This window comes from Rissa tridactyla, chromosome 20 (genome assembly GCF_028500815.1).
Source record: "Rissa tridactyla isolate bRisTri1 chromosome 20, bRisTri1.patW.cur.20221130, whole genome shotgun sequence".
NCBI classification, from domain to species: domain Eukaryota; kingdom Metazoa; phylum Chordata; class Aves; order Charadriiformes; family Laridae; genus Rissa; species Rissa tridactyla.
Window position 1 is genome coordinate 7,350,285 of NC_071485.1, and position 13,460 is coordinate 7,363,744.

Here is a 13,460-nt window from a genome sequence, read left to right on the forward strand (position 1 = left end):
TCAAGACAAATCCCTAATTAAGGATCCCCTGACTGTTTTCCAAAAGCATTCATGAGTTGGGAAGGGGAGTAGGAATAATGTTTGGTATGTTTTGACAAGCTTTACAAGTACACGGCGAGAGCACCTCTGCTGTATATCTTGCTTCGGTGTGTCAGACCACCTGCAGTGAGACTTTTGCATCCACTGCTAGATGTAATGCCTGACAGCGTTGTGTATCTAATGTGTGAATTAGGCTTGTTCACCTGAAAAGCGGATAAAGGGTTAAGTTACCACACTAAAAATTGGGAAGCCTTGCAGCTGGAGCTGGTTGTACTGCTTGTGAAAGGAGCTCCCACAGCAGCTGTGTGGGAGGCAGGCTCCTTCCCTGTGGTAAAGACTAGTGGCTAAGGCATCTCTCGCTTCATTCGGCTGTCTGGTTTATATTTGGTGAGGCTAAATCTCTTTTCTGTGAGGAGTCGCTGTTTTCTGCTCTCGCTCTGGCTGTGGGAGCTGAGGAGCCGCTGCGCCGCGCGGGGCCTTCGCCGGGTGTTGCTCCGACCTCGGCGGGACAGTTGGTGGCAGCACCTGAACAGGAGAGAGGAGACCTGCAAACGGTATTTCCTGAAGCCCGAGGCCGGAGCATTGGATTTCGGTACTCTGTACGGGGTGTGATTTAGCGGGGCTTTGGTGGGGGCGGGGGGCTGCCGGGGTGGCCTGTGTGGGAGGCCTGGGCCCGTCGCAGGGGGCCCAGGAGCAGACAAAATGGCGCCGCAGTCTGAGGCCTGAGGCTTCGGCTACCGGCAGAGCGCATGGCGGCTCGGCTAAAGGAGGTTTGAGACATGGCAGGCGACACACGAGGTGAAACTGGAGGAGAGGAGGAGGAGGCAGAAGTGGAGGCAGCAAGGGTGAGGTGCTGAGAGTGAAGCTGAGGTGTTTTCTCTAGGCGCTGGCTTAGTTCTTGGTTGTCTTTATTTCTCAATACTACAGCCAGTAATTAAAAGTTTTTGCTAGTTGGCAGTAAATTAAGTGAAATTCCCTGGCTTGGGACAGTTTTTGCCTGTGACACTAGACATAGATCCAAAGATGAAAAAAAAGAAAGGGGTGCCAAATCTCTCTGTGAGATTTCACTCTTTGCAGGGGTAAAGATAAAGTTTTCAAAAGCTCCTAAACAAGTCTCATTGGGATGTGCAGGTTCTTAAGGCACTCAGTGTTTTAAAATTTTATTTGTCTATTCTACCAAGAACCTAAATACTCATAATAGCAAAATGTTTGTGTCTCAGGAGAAGTCCTGACTGTGTTTTGTTGAGCCAGGCTGTAGCTGAAAGAAATGGCATTTTACTGGTACAGTATTTGGCCCTTTCTCATTACAGCCCATGCAGACCAGCAGGGTAGTTAAAAGTGGCCATAACTTGTAGAAACAGGGGAAATTACAGAAAAGTAAATAGAACAAAGAATGTGCGTGTTTGGGCAAGAGCGGACTCCTACAATATTGCTTTCCTATTTAAGAGCAGTGGGGAGGAGAAAATTCAGGCTTCCTGTTACTATTCTTAATAACATACTGAGAAATAAAATGCAGCAAAGATGTAATCCAGCCAAGAGGTTATGCAGGTTGCCAGAGGAAGTCCAGCAATTGGTTGGCCACATGTTTGTCTTGAAGCTTGAAAAGCAAAACCAGTGATTAATGCAAACACTTGTTTCAGCCTTTCTGATATCCAAGGCAAAAGGATGCACCAAAATGTAAAGCAGCGTGTGGCAGTGGCACATGGGCTGTGGTGTTGCGGAGATGTGACTGATTGCTAATGAGCCAACAGTCACTGCGTTATTCCACATGCTGCAAGTGAAAATCTTCCTGCTCAGCACCTATGCCTTGGGGCAGGCATCCAAATGACATGCGAGTGGGCAACATGACAATTAGTGAGCTATTCTAGGTAGGTAATACATGCTGAGCATAATAAAATTGAATTCACATCTTGGAGGTTATGTGGGTCTTTCTGATGACTCCATTCCTTAGGTGGTATTTCAGTTTTAAGATATCAATCAAATCACTTAAATATTTGTTTATACTGTTAAGTATAAACTATTAAGTAACCTGATGAGACAAAAGGTAGAACGAGTTGAGCTAAAGGTTGAGGTTTTAAGGCACACAGTTCTGTATTTCATGTTACTTTTGCCCACATAACTGTGTTTGTCTGAGTTCAGTCTTGCTGAAGTGAAGGACTCCTGAGTTATGCAGCTGTGAATGAGAACAGCATCCTTTTTTAAGAAAGTTCTATGCAAATCCTTTTTCATTTTCTTTTGACGTTTTTTTCAGCAAAAAGGCCTATGCAGGCTTATTAATGCTACAGGTTATAGGATTGACCTTATGTTTGACAGAAAGCCATTCTCAATTCCAATTACTCTGGGTCACATTTTTTTGTATGGTACTAATTAGGCTTGAAAGAAACTGGGTTTGTTTTTGTTTCTTTTTGTTTACTTAGGATTTCTAAGCACTTAGCTCATGGCTGCCTGACAAATCTGTTTGTGAAGAATAGAATGCTATTTTCTGTGAACCTAAAGAATTTTTCGAAGTCTTAATATGAATAAGTTTCCATTATTTTAATAATAATATAATATGTGATATTATGTTGCATGATATGAAAATAGGGAGACTGAGCATTATGGGGGAAAATCATGGCAATCCTAAGGTGTTCTCTTATACTTTTGGGGTTATATTCTAAGGGTTTGGATGTGAGACATATCTTTGGTTTAGCTTTTAAGTAAGCAGTTATCGCATCTAGATGCATTTCAGTGCTGGCCCTGAGATCTTGATTCTCCTGACTTGTCTCTAGTCCGCTCATTTTTATTAGAGCGGAGTCGGTGCAGGATGCAGTACTTTGGCTGTAGTAACAATTCATGCTCATTTTGTCCTGCAGTAGGCGTTGACAGAAGGTGCATCACAGGAGAGGACTGGGCTCTGGGTGGCATTTGTATTTTAGCAGCTGAGCCAATGTGCCTTATGTTTTAGATTATCTATATAGTGAAGCATTTTAAAAATGATGGCCTTGAGCAGATTCACAGCATTGCGGTGACCTCTGGTATTTGGAACTATTGATAATAATAATAATTTGGGAGTCATTTTGTGGTCCCCTGATGAAAGTGAATGTGTAATTAGACATTTGAATTAATTATGTTGCACTTGAGTTAACTGAGATGCCAAAAGGCTAAATGAGTCCCCCAGGGGCTCATGACAAGTTGGTGGCAGAACTGAAAATAAAACATAAATGTCTTCACCTCCATGCCTTCCCTTAGCCATAGACAAAACTGGTAATTTCTCTTGCTTTACTTTTTTTTAAGGAGATGCCATGTGTCCCAAAATACAGGCTAGGCAAAATGCCAGGCATTGAAGAAAGAACAGCTTTGCATAAGCAGTATTTGCCTTAGGTTGTCCTCAGTGTTTTTCTGTCTGTCTCCCACAGACTGAGACGGGATGCTTTTCAATAGAAAATGTACGGTGCGGTCAAAGATCTGAAGAGCCTACTGAGAGCTTCGTTTGCAAATTCTTCATTGAAGGTAAGTTATATAAACACGCTTCTGTAAATCAATTTAATTTATATAATTGTGGTGACAAATTAGAGAAAACAACCTAGCGACAAACTATTGTAATTATAGAAAATCAGCCAGTCAACTAATTGAAGTAACAATCTATCAACAAAATTTATGTACTTAAACAGCATGATTCGTGCAGTAAGTACAAGGGTAAAACCGGTGAAATGTCATCTTCCCCTTTACAAGGGGAAAAAATAAGTGGACGCCCAAACTTTTTAAGGCTCTGGTTTTGGGTTTGTGTAAAGGTAAGTTTGTGTCATTCTTTTGTTGATGTTTAAAGCAGGCAGCTGTAGGCAGAAACTCTTTGAATATTGGGCGAGATCTTAGAACCACTGAATTCTTTGGAAAGAAGTTTTTGTTTGGTTTGTGGTCCAGTAAGAATTGTCATGACGTGGTTTTAATAGGTTGTGACAAGTGTATCTTATGTTGATGTACAGTGTTTTTCACCATATGTGCTTGGAATGCTATTTGCTTAGCAGCAATAATCATAATTATTATTAAAACTGGTCTGTTATTAATTATTACTGTAATTTATCATTTTGAATAAATAAGCTCTTAATTTGCATTTATGCAGACTTCTTGTGTGCTTATCTCTTACACACAGGGAAAAATGAGTGGGAGCAGAGGTAGTTCTGCTTAGCTACAGTTATTTTTGACATAGTGTATAATTAGGTCTATAATTCCATTAAGTACAGTGCAAATGCAGTAAATGAGACTAAGTATAAGCATGACTTTCCCTGTACAAGTATCCCAACCTTCTGACACAGTCATGGTAACTGGAATGTAAGAGATGGAGGTTTCACTCTTCCAGGCGTGTGCCCTACTTTGGCAAGTAGGCCCATCAAGAACATTAAGCCCATTTGCACAATAAAACAGCATTACTGATTTAAATGAGGGTGGAAAAGTGAAAGAAGAGCACTGCTACTTTTACTTTTGGACTGCAAAGCATTTCTCCATGGGAATGCTAGGGGAGAAATACCCCTTGCTGCAATGTTAACAGAAACTGTGCCGCTAATAATGCCTCTATGTAAACACTTTGCAAAAAGCTGATGGTATAAACAGCAGAGAAGTAAAAAAAGCATGTGGGGACTTGTTCAGGTTCCCAGCAGCTAGAATTTTTATTATCTTTACAACACAAACCAAGTCAGTATCAAAGACAATGCCAAGACACAGTCACCATGATAAAGCATTTACACACATGTTCTTTTCTTGAAAAACAGTAAGAAAGAGAGAAGAGATTATGAACTTCAAAGAGCTGCCTTTAAGCTAGGAATATTTATACACAAGCTGTCAGAAAACTATTCGTGCCTTGCTAAAACAGGAGCAACCTTCACTTGAGCCAAGTCTCTAAATGAAAGCCAGAGTGAGTGCCAGCCTTGAAACTTTGGATTGAGTTTTGGCAATTAGATGTTTGGGATGGCACTAATGTCAGCCATCATTAATGCAGTAAATGTATGCATGTGTGCAACAGTTGTTTCAGATTCTGTTGGTACACTTGCTTTGCTGTCTAGGTACATGTGTCACGGCTACAAGGGGTGGAGGTGATTTGTTTTTAGTCACTGAATGCCTGATTGAATGTGCTAGAAGATGTCGGTTTTGGATAGGGTTTTGTGTAATTCTGCAAACATTTGTGCAAAGCAAAAAGTATCAAAATGTAATCCTCTAAAAAACTGAAAACCAAAGTAAAACATGGGATTCTTTGATTAACTCTTTCAATGGAAGCAAAATTAGGCCACGGCCCAACACTTTTGCGTATGCTTTTATTATTCAATATCTTATTTCATAACCAGTTCCATTTAAATCAATAGTAGAGTATGGGTGTCTAAAATTTTTTCTGATGTATTTCTTAGTCTTGAAACAGTCACGTCATAATTCTTGATGTCCTTGTATTTAGTACATGCAAAGTTGTCATGAAAATATATCGGACCGTTTGAGTGATTCTTTGCTTTACCATTCTCCTCACATTCCCTGGCACAATTTGGCTTGCTCTCTTCTATGCGATAAGATAGATAGTTGGAAAGTTTTTGTGGTCTATGTGTTTATTTTACCCTCACTATTTTTGATATGTATCTGCAGAGAGAAATGGGCAATGTGTAGCCATTCAGTAAAGGCTGAATCTTATTTTAGTAAGAGTTATGCAAACACATTTAACTTGTTTACTGAACAAACATATATTCACAAAGCTTTGAGTTACACTGTTGACTTCTACGACAATGTAAAGTGGAAATGAACACAGGGATAAAAGTGGGAGAATAAAAAACGGAGGGATGATAAAAGTGCCATTTTTTTTCTCTTAAGAACAAAGCTGTTTTACACTTGGCCACAAACTCCTTCTTTCTTGGTAATATATATTTAGAATGATTTAAGAATACTTTAGCATTTCAGATGCATATTGCAGGATTTCTGAAGCTGTGCACTTTTTGTGGGCTTTGAATAAATTAAATACTATCTTAGGTATTGTCCTCCATTACTGCGCTATCTGGGCAACTCTTAATCTTTAATGTACTTACTCTGACAACACCCCTGTGAGTTAGGGAAGTTCTATTATCCTTTTCAAAAGTGAAGAACTAAGGAACAAAGGGGTTTAGAGTGAGATTTTCTTTTTAGGCTCCTTGCCTTGATTTGAGTGAGAACTACATTATCTAAGTGTCTTCTCTGCTTGCATGTAGGCTTGTTAATGGGGTAGTACTAATTGAGGCAATGTCTAAATTCCTTTTTAAAAAAAAACTAGGAAGGTCAGTGAGCAAGGAATGTTTTGGGTAAAGTCAGTGAAAGTTAAATGACTTGTTTTTAACACATGGTATGAATTAATTCTTTTTGCAAAAGGTAAATAGAGTCTGAACTGCTTTTTAGAGGAACTAATTGGGAGTTAGGGGGAATATATGATATGATGCCTGGGATAGCACACCGACACCTTTTCCTTCAAAATCTAAAGTCATTTAAAGTGTTTTTTCTAAATATAGAAATGGGGAATTGAAAAACTTCTCCGTAGAGAGCAGCTATCACTTTGAGTTGTCATTTTACTAGGGGAAAAAAAAATCTGACATGCTCCTTTAGTACCCAGACGTAGTACTCCAATATGTGATTGACTTAGGCTACCTAAAGTTTGCTGAGATTTGTTGGGCTGGTGAACAAAATTGAGTTTCCATTTCTGTAGTTATTCCCTAGAAGCGGAACCTGCACGGTTTGGGTTGCTGTCCTGCAGACATGGTTTACAAAGCTGCCAGGATGCAAGTGTAGCCACCACCCTTCCCTCTCCCCCAGCGAAGCTGGCACCTGTTTAAAACACCTGTACAAATATATTAATTTTTTTCTCCTACCTTTGGCTGTCATATAATTTGATTGTACATTCCCGATGGAGCCCTGATTTCAAGTGTGATTTCTTATAACTAATAAACCGTATAACTGGCTTATGGTTTTCATTATATATAGTTTGAACTTTATGATTTTTTTGACCCAGAAACAAGAAAGCTTATAGCAGTGCCTGAAGCCTTAGAGCAGTGTATTACTTCAGAGTCCCAGGAAGACATTTTTTTTCTCAGGTCAGCAAATGCTTGTAGGTTTTGATAGATATTCTCAATTATGTCTCCAAAAATGAATTATGAGTTGTGAAAGGAACAGAATACATACAGTCGTAAGTCTTCGGGGGATTCAACTGTGTAGTCCCAGAGCTGTTTCTGAAAGGAGGAGGCTGTAAGAATCAGGGAAAGAAAAGAAAAAAAAAATCGTTATTACTTGGCGCTAGAAGTACTGATGAAGGCTGATGTGGAGTGCATATTGCATGTACCTGTAGGTGTATGCATGTTGACTGAAAATGTTTTATCAGCGTGTATTTTCTTAAAAACCAGGTTTTCATCAAAATGTGAATTCTCAAGGGAAATGACTTCTTATAAACATGCTTTGGTTTTCTTCAATATGAAGAAAAATTCCGTATTTACAACAGACGCTATCCCTACTGTGCCATTTTTGTGTCATCTTGCATGTGTCCAGTGAGTGTGGGACTGACTGAGACGCTAGAACTCAGATTTCTACTGCAACCTGTGCTAGGGGTCTACTTTCAAGATGCCGATCAGGTCAAATAACTTGTTTTTGTTTTCATATATATTCAGTGGTAAAAATGAAATTGATTTCTTTAGTTGCTTTCAGATTCACTAATATATGTTGCATCCACATGTGCAGGTAGTACAGGATAAGTTATGCTGTGATTATTTGTTAAGACTGAGTGTTTTTCAAGGCATTCTGAGAAGACTAAGCATCAGATTGCCCTGCAGTTTTTGTCATGATTGGATGCTTTATCTTTCATTAGAAACCTGCATCGTCATGCACAAAACTTCATTTCTTGTAGAGATGACATGTTATGGAAAAGGTTTCTTGTAGGTCATTCAAACTGTATGGGATGACTTAATTCTTTTTTGGTAGTGAGACTGTTTTGTATATGCATACCTTATATGCATATATGCATTTTTGAATGTTAAGTAAGTAATGTAACATCCTAGTTAGCAGTCAGAGAGAGATGCCAATACTGAACGACTTGTCTTATTTTGTGGGGCTTTCTTTGAATTTTAGATCAATCTACTGCTGGGAGGGAGGGGAAACCAAGCTGCTTGTGCCTGAAAAAAGGAAAAATGCTAGTGATGTCAACTGTTCTTTATCAGTGGAGATAAGAGGATTGTCTTCACTATCGTCTGTTTACTTTCTGTCTAATTTGCAGCCCTTTTCCTGGTGTTGGAAACCAGCCTTCTCCTTTAGAGCCTATGGAAAAAAAACCAAAACCAGTTCTCTTTTTCCTCTCCCTGTTTTTGTTACTGCTACTTTCCTCTAGACTTTTTTCAGTTGATGTGCATCTTTTATTAGTTTGTATTTGTTCAGGGCAAATGCAGTTCTGTAGCCAAATTCTTACTGGCGTTGGACAGAGTTGTGTGTCTTCAGCTTTTGTGGATGGAATCTTCCAACATGGAAGAATTTTAAAGAAAAAGTCCTTGATCTGTGAAGCATAAGACGCTATAAGTGAATCTGAGCTTCCAAGAGCCTTTTTTCTTTTTAATATTTTGGCTCTGTGTGTTCATGAACATTACTTTTTTTCCCTATACTTTTAATGCAGCAGGAGGAAAAAATAAAATAAAATATGGTCCTTCTAAATAAAATGGGAGCAATTGAACCGAAATTATTTGTGCAAGCCACAGTCTGAAGTTGAAGTGCGCTATTGGTTTTAAACCAGCCCGTGTCTTATGCAAAGATTAAGAGAACTTAAATGGAAGTAGAGCAGCACGGTTAAGGAATACAGTTTTAACAGCAAAAGATGATTTTTATGAGGATTTATTTTACATTCCTAACACTTATTATACTGCTCAGTAGTGCAGATCATTTTGGCACTTTGCAGTTCCATTAAAGGTACAGATTTTCAGACACAGGAGTGTGTAGTGTGTGTGACAGTAGGCTGCAATTAAACCTTAGATATTGAATAGTATATGAGAAGAGTTGGTTTGTGGCATCAAAAGAAAGAATGCACTAAGTGTATACCTAATACTTAAAGCTCTATAGTGCTTTTTGCTATATTCACCGATTAGATCGAAAAGAGCTGTACAACATAATCGCTAAGCAAGCAGCCTCTTTGGTACTTCAACTAGAGTTTTCTAAATGAAGTTACTTCTAGGCTATTCATGGTCCATGGAACAATTACCTCCCAAGGAGAAAATAAAACATCTTGAGTGGTTCAGACAGCATCTTTGACACTACTGCAGCCAGGAAGTCTCATAATAAAATGTTTTACCTAAAACAGGAGAGGGGGGGGAAACACCCGGAGACTAAGCCATCACCATAGGATCTTTCTTTGAGAAAGTGCACCATATTTTAGATTGGTTGCAACTTGCAACTGTATTTCTGTTCACAGGGTCACTCTTAGGTTTAACAGGAGCTGCAAATGCTCAATGTTGAGAAGAGAGTTTGGCAAGCATTTGAAATACATAGGAGCAAATGTATCAAGCCCGGTAACATACCAGTATGGCTGTTACTGATTTTTGAAACGTTTTCAGTGGGGTGAAACTTCCCAAAAGTACCTGGCAGAGAGTAATGAGCAGAACTAATAGAGTGTTTTGCCCAAGCTTCTGTATGCAGCACCTGAATGTGAAGTTGCATTGTAATAAGCTTGGAGGCATATTTTGGGAAGTAATACTGACTATGGAAAAATAGTAAAGCTTTTAAGCTCTGGGAGTTCATAAGTTTTCCTCTTGTCTCTCTATTCTGGCAGTAGCCATTTACAACTGCTTTTTTTAGCCACAGGAAATCCCTTCTCTTGAACTGCAGAGGTATGTGAAATGTATTCCCTCTAAAGGCAACATCTGTGCTTCTTTGTGAATCATCAGCCAGAAAGGGTGCTGTATATGCTAATCAGCTTAACCATGTTAATGGTAAGAATGATAATTATTTTCAGGTGGGAGTAGATGCTGTTTGACACCTAGGGAAGTAAGATTGAGACCATAAATTATTGCAGACATCTGCGAAGATGTACTGCTGCAAGTTGTCTTTTTCTTTCTGTTTTAGCTGCTTGCCTGAGTGTGCTTAGATTTAAAAAAAGGGGAAAAACCATGCATATCAGTAAAGTCTTCAGTTATCAGAATCTGATTACAATGAGAACTCAGAAATCATCATACAGTTTTGTTAATTATTAGAAAGATGATATTGTATGTTGAAGTAGTTGGAGTGAACAGCCCAGCTGCAAAAAAATTGTTCAGACTCTCAGTCACTAAACTGTATACTTTGAGCTTTTTTCTATCCCTGTCTATTAATTGCGTCATTGTAAATTTATTTCTTACTTTGTATTGCATTGTTGGAACTACATGATCTTTAAGGTCCCTTTCAACTCGAACCATTCTGTAATTCTGTGATGGTATGTAAACACCTGATGTTTACCAACTAAATAAGTATGTCGTTGTCCTAGGAATTTTTTACACACATGAGAAAGCACTGTTCTCTGAAAGACTTCCTAAATTTCTGTGCCTTGTTTGTGTAGTTAATAATATCCTTTGTATGCCTTGGCTATTGAAGGTGCTATTTTCTTTCTGGCCCATCTCTGTTACAGATGAAATCAATTTGCCCTGGCCACACACTGGGTTAATGGTAGAGCCAGCAAATGACTCCCTGATCCTGTGAGTGTCTGTTAAGAGCTTTTTGAAAAACCCATTTCTTTCAGAAATCTTTGGGCACAGTCATTGTTGCGGCTCCTTAAACTCAGTCTTCCCTACGCTTGCCTTTGGTTCAGGATCGCTGGACGTCAAGATAACTGAAAATACTATTTACGTATTAATCTTTTCCGCTTCAGTAAGTAACAAAGTTCCTCTAATGGATTATAAATTTCTGCCTCATTTTACTAGTACCTCAAGTGTATAAGCCTCTGACATCAAAGCGAAACTATAATGTTCAGGCTGAAATTTTACAGCCCTCCTGAATTTTGACATAAACATGATCTGCCAGGAGTGAGAAATTGATACAATTGTTTATTTTATAACTTCCTGCATGATCACTTTCACCTTAGGAGAGATAACTGAATGGAGTTTAAGTCCATTGAGAGAGAAACTGATTCACACCAGCTATGAGGTATGGGTTTATGCATCCAGCATTGTGAAGGGTCTCCTGATAAATACGAATTTGTTGTGGTAACACAGTGGTCTGGGAAAGTCTTCCCATTTTCTAATTTGAGCTCTTGAAAGTTGTTCTTAAGCCTGTTGTTCCCTTGCCAGGGGTTTGTATTGCAAATAAAAAATATGGATGGGGTGTGGGATGCTAGCAAGAAATTCAAAGGACAAAGATTTAATTCTTCATGACTTTGTGCATTTTGCAAATTTTGCAAACTGTGGCTATTCTGGAAGCTGTTTTAGAGATACTTTATTGCAGTGTGAGGATATGGACCTTTTATCTTTGATTCTGGATGCAGTACAGTTGTACTTTTAGCTGCGTTGCCTGATGGACCCCTCTGAGTCTGTGTAGTCTGTTTGCTTCAGCGAAGTGTCATGGTAATGTGAACATTCAACACCTGGTGCTTGAACAACATCAATTATGTCTGTGTGGCACCGTGACACACCTGAAATCAGTGGTGAGACTTGGGTAGAAGAAGTATTATCCTTTTTCACCATTGTGACGCGGAATCCTCTTCATGTTAAGTAATAGATGGTGCCATAAAATATTGAATCTGCTCATCTTTTATGACTTGGCAATAATAAAAGATCCCCTCTGCATAACGTTAGAATGTTGAAATATACATTCAATATATCTCATAAATTAGTTAGTGGATTTTTGCAGGTATTGAGTTTCAGTTTGAAAAAATAGAAGAAAAAATGAATTGGTTTTTTGAACCTTAAAATTTGATGGTCCATGTAAATGTTAAATCCATGTATGCGTATGTAACTTGGCTCAATAATTTAAGTAGTCCATTTCTAATATCAAAATGACATAGCCATCATTTTAAGAAATAGAATGGTATTGATTTACGCAGTAAGTACAGTTAAAAAAACCCAACAAATAATTCAAATTTTGTAGGGGTCTATTTGAGCTGTTTTGAACGTGCGTCCTCTTGGGTTACAAGGAATGAAAGTATAAGTGATCATTGACGTGATAGTTCGTGTATTCGTGTGTGCTGCTAAAAATCAACTGAAACTTTTTGCTTTGAAAAGAAATTGTTCTACATGATAAAATGCTTTTAAGAGTTGCAGTACATTCCATCAGGGATGGAGTAGTGAAACAAATTATTAATTGCATTTAGAGCTGGACAAAAGCTTAGCATGCTTTATGTTGAATATTGGTAGTGGCCAAATCTTAAATATGAGATTGTATGGCCTCATCGGTAGCGCTGTGAACTGTAGCCTTTGGATTTGGTTTCCAGCTCTTCCACAGAACTGCTGGGTGACCTAAGGGAAGCCATTCCCAAAATCTGTCCAAAAAGGAATTAAATGTTTCATAACTGTTGCAATGACTCTGAGCTTGAGCTAAGGAAGAAATTAACCCATTTAGTGAAATCTTTAAGATCTTTCCAGAGTCGGTCCCAAAGAGGGCTGAAATTTGTCACTACTTGAGTAAAACTTTGAAGACGTGCAGTCTTCCCACACAGGTATTTCTTAAATTATAGCTATATTCTTTCATTGCAAGAGGAGTTCTTATGGGAGAATTTCATCTTAGATTATAATTGACCAACAGAGAGCTCCTTGTTTGATCTAAATTTAAAACTTACCTAGAGATAAAATTAGAGAGGTAAATTGGCCTTCCTAAATATTGAGAGCAATGTAATGACTTGAAATAGATAGCATGATGATGCGACTCTTTCTTTATTATTAAAGTAGACATGTTTTCATTAACTGTAGGCATAGAAACAAAATACTTCAGCTTTTGGTTAATAGGTTGAAATTGTAAAAGGGGCAATTGTGTGTGGCACAGTGCCTTTTATATGGTAAAATATCCATTTTTGCAACTACAGATCTGTGACCATAGGGAGAAAAAACAAGGTTTGGAGGGGTTGTCTGTATACTGTTATTATTCTACTAATCCATCCAGTTCCTCATACCTACCTATCCATTTATCCTACCTGTATCTTGAGGGCACTTAAACTTTTGTTGTAATCCATATGCATAGCCATAAACTCATAAATTATAATTTTGCAGTAAGAGAAGTACTAGAAAAATATCCATCAGCCTGCCAGATCCTTAGCTTCAGGTCTGAACCTGGGTTTTATTTTTTTTGGTGAAACAGAACTTTATTAATAATGTCCTGTTTCTCACTCTGCATGTTAAGCTGTGGAGGGTAAACACAATCGTACTTTTAAGTTACAGACACTTAAAAGTCACACAAAATGACAAGCAGATATTTTGGAAACTGGCATCACTGCTTTAATATGAAAAATGTTCATAGGC

At 38.5% G+C, this 13,460-nt stretch overlaps 1 protein-coding gene across 6 annotated transcripts in view; it reads left to right on the forward strand.

The window, feature by feature from the left end:
* Nucleotides 1–456: 456 nt before the first annotated feature.
* LRRTM4 (leucine rich repeat transmembrane neuronal 4) overlaps nucleotides 457–13,460 on the forward strand; it is a 487,149-nt gene continuing 474,145 nt past the window's right edge. For all 6 annotated transcript variants that reach the window (XM_054180794.1, XM_054180792.1, XM_054180805.1 and 3 more), the window contains exons 1-2: nucleotides 457–593; nucleotides 3,435–3,528. The gene's annotated coding sequence lies outside the window, so the exon portion shown is untranslated. The remainder of the gene's footprint in view (nucleotides 594–3,434; nucleotides 3,529–13,460) is intronic.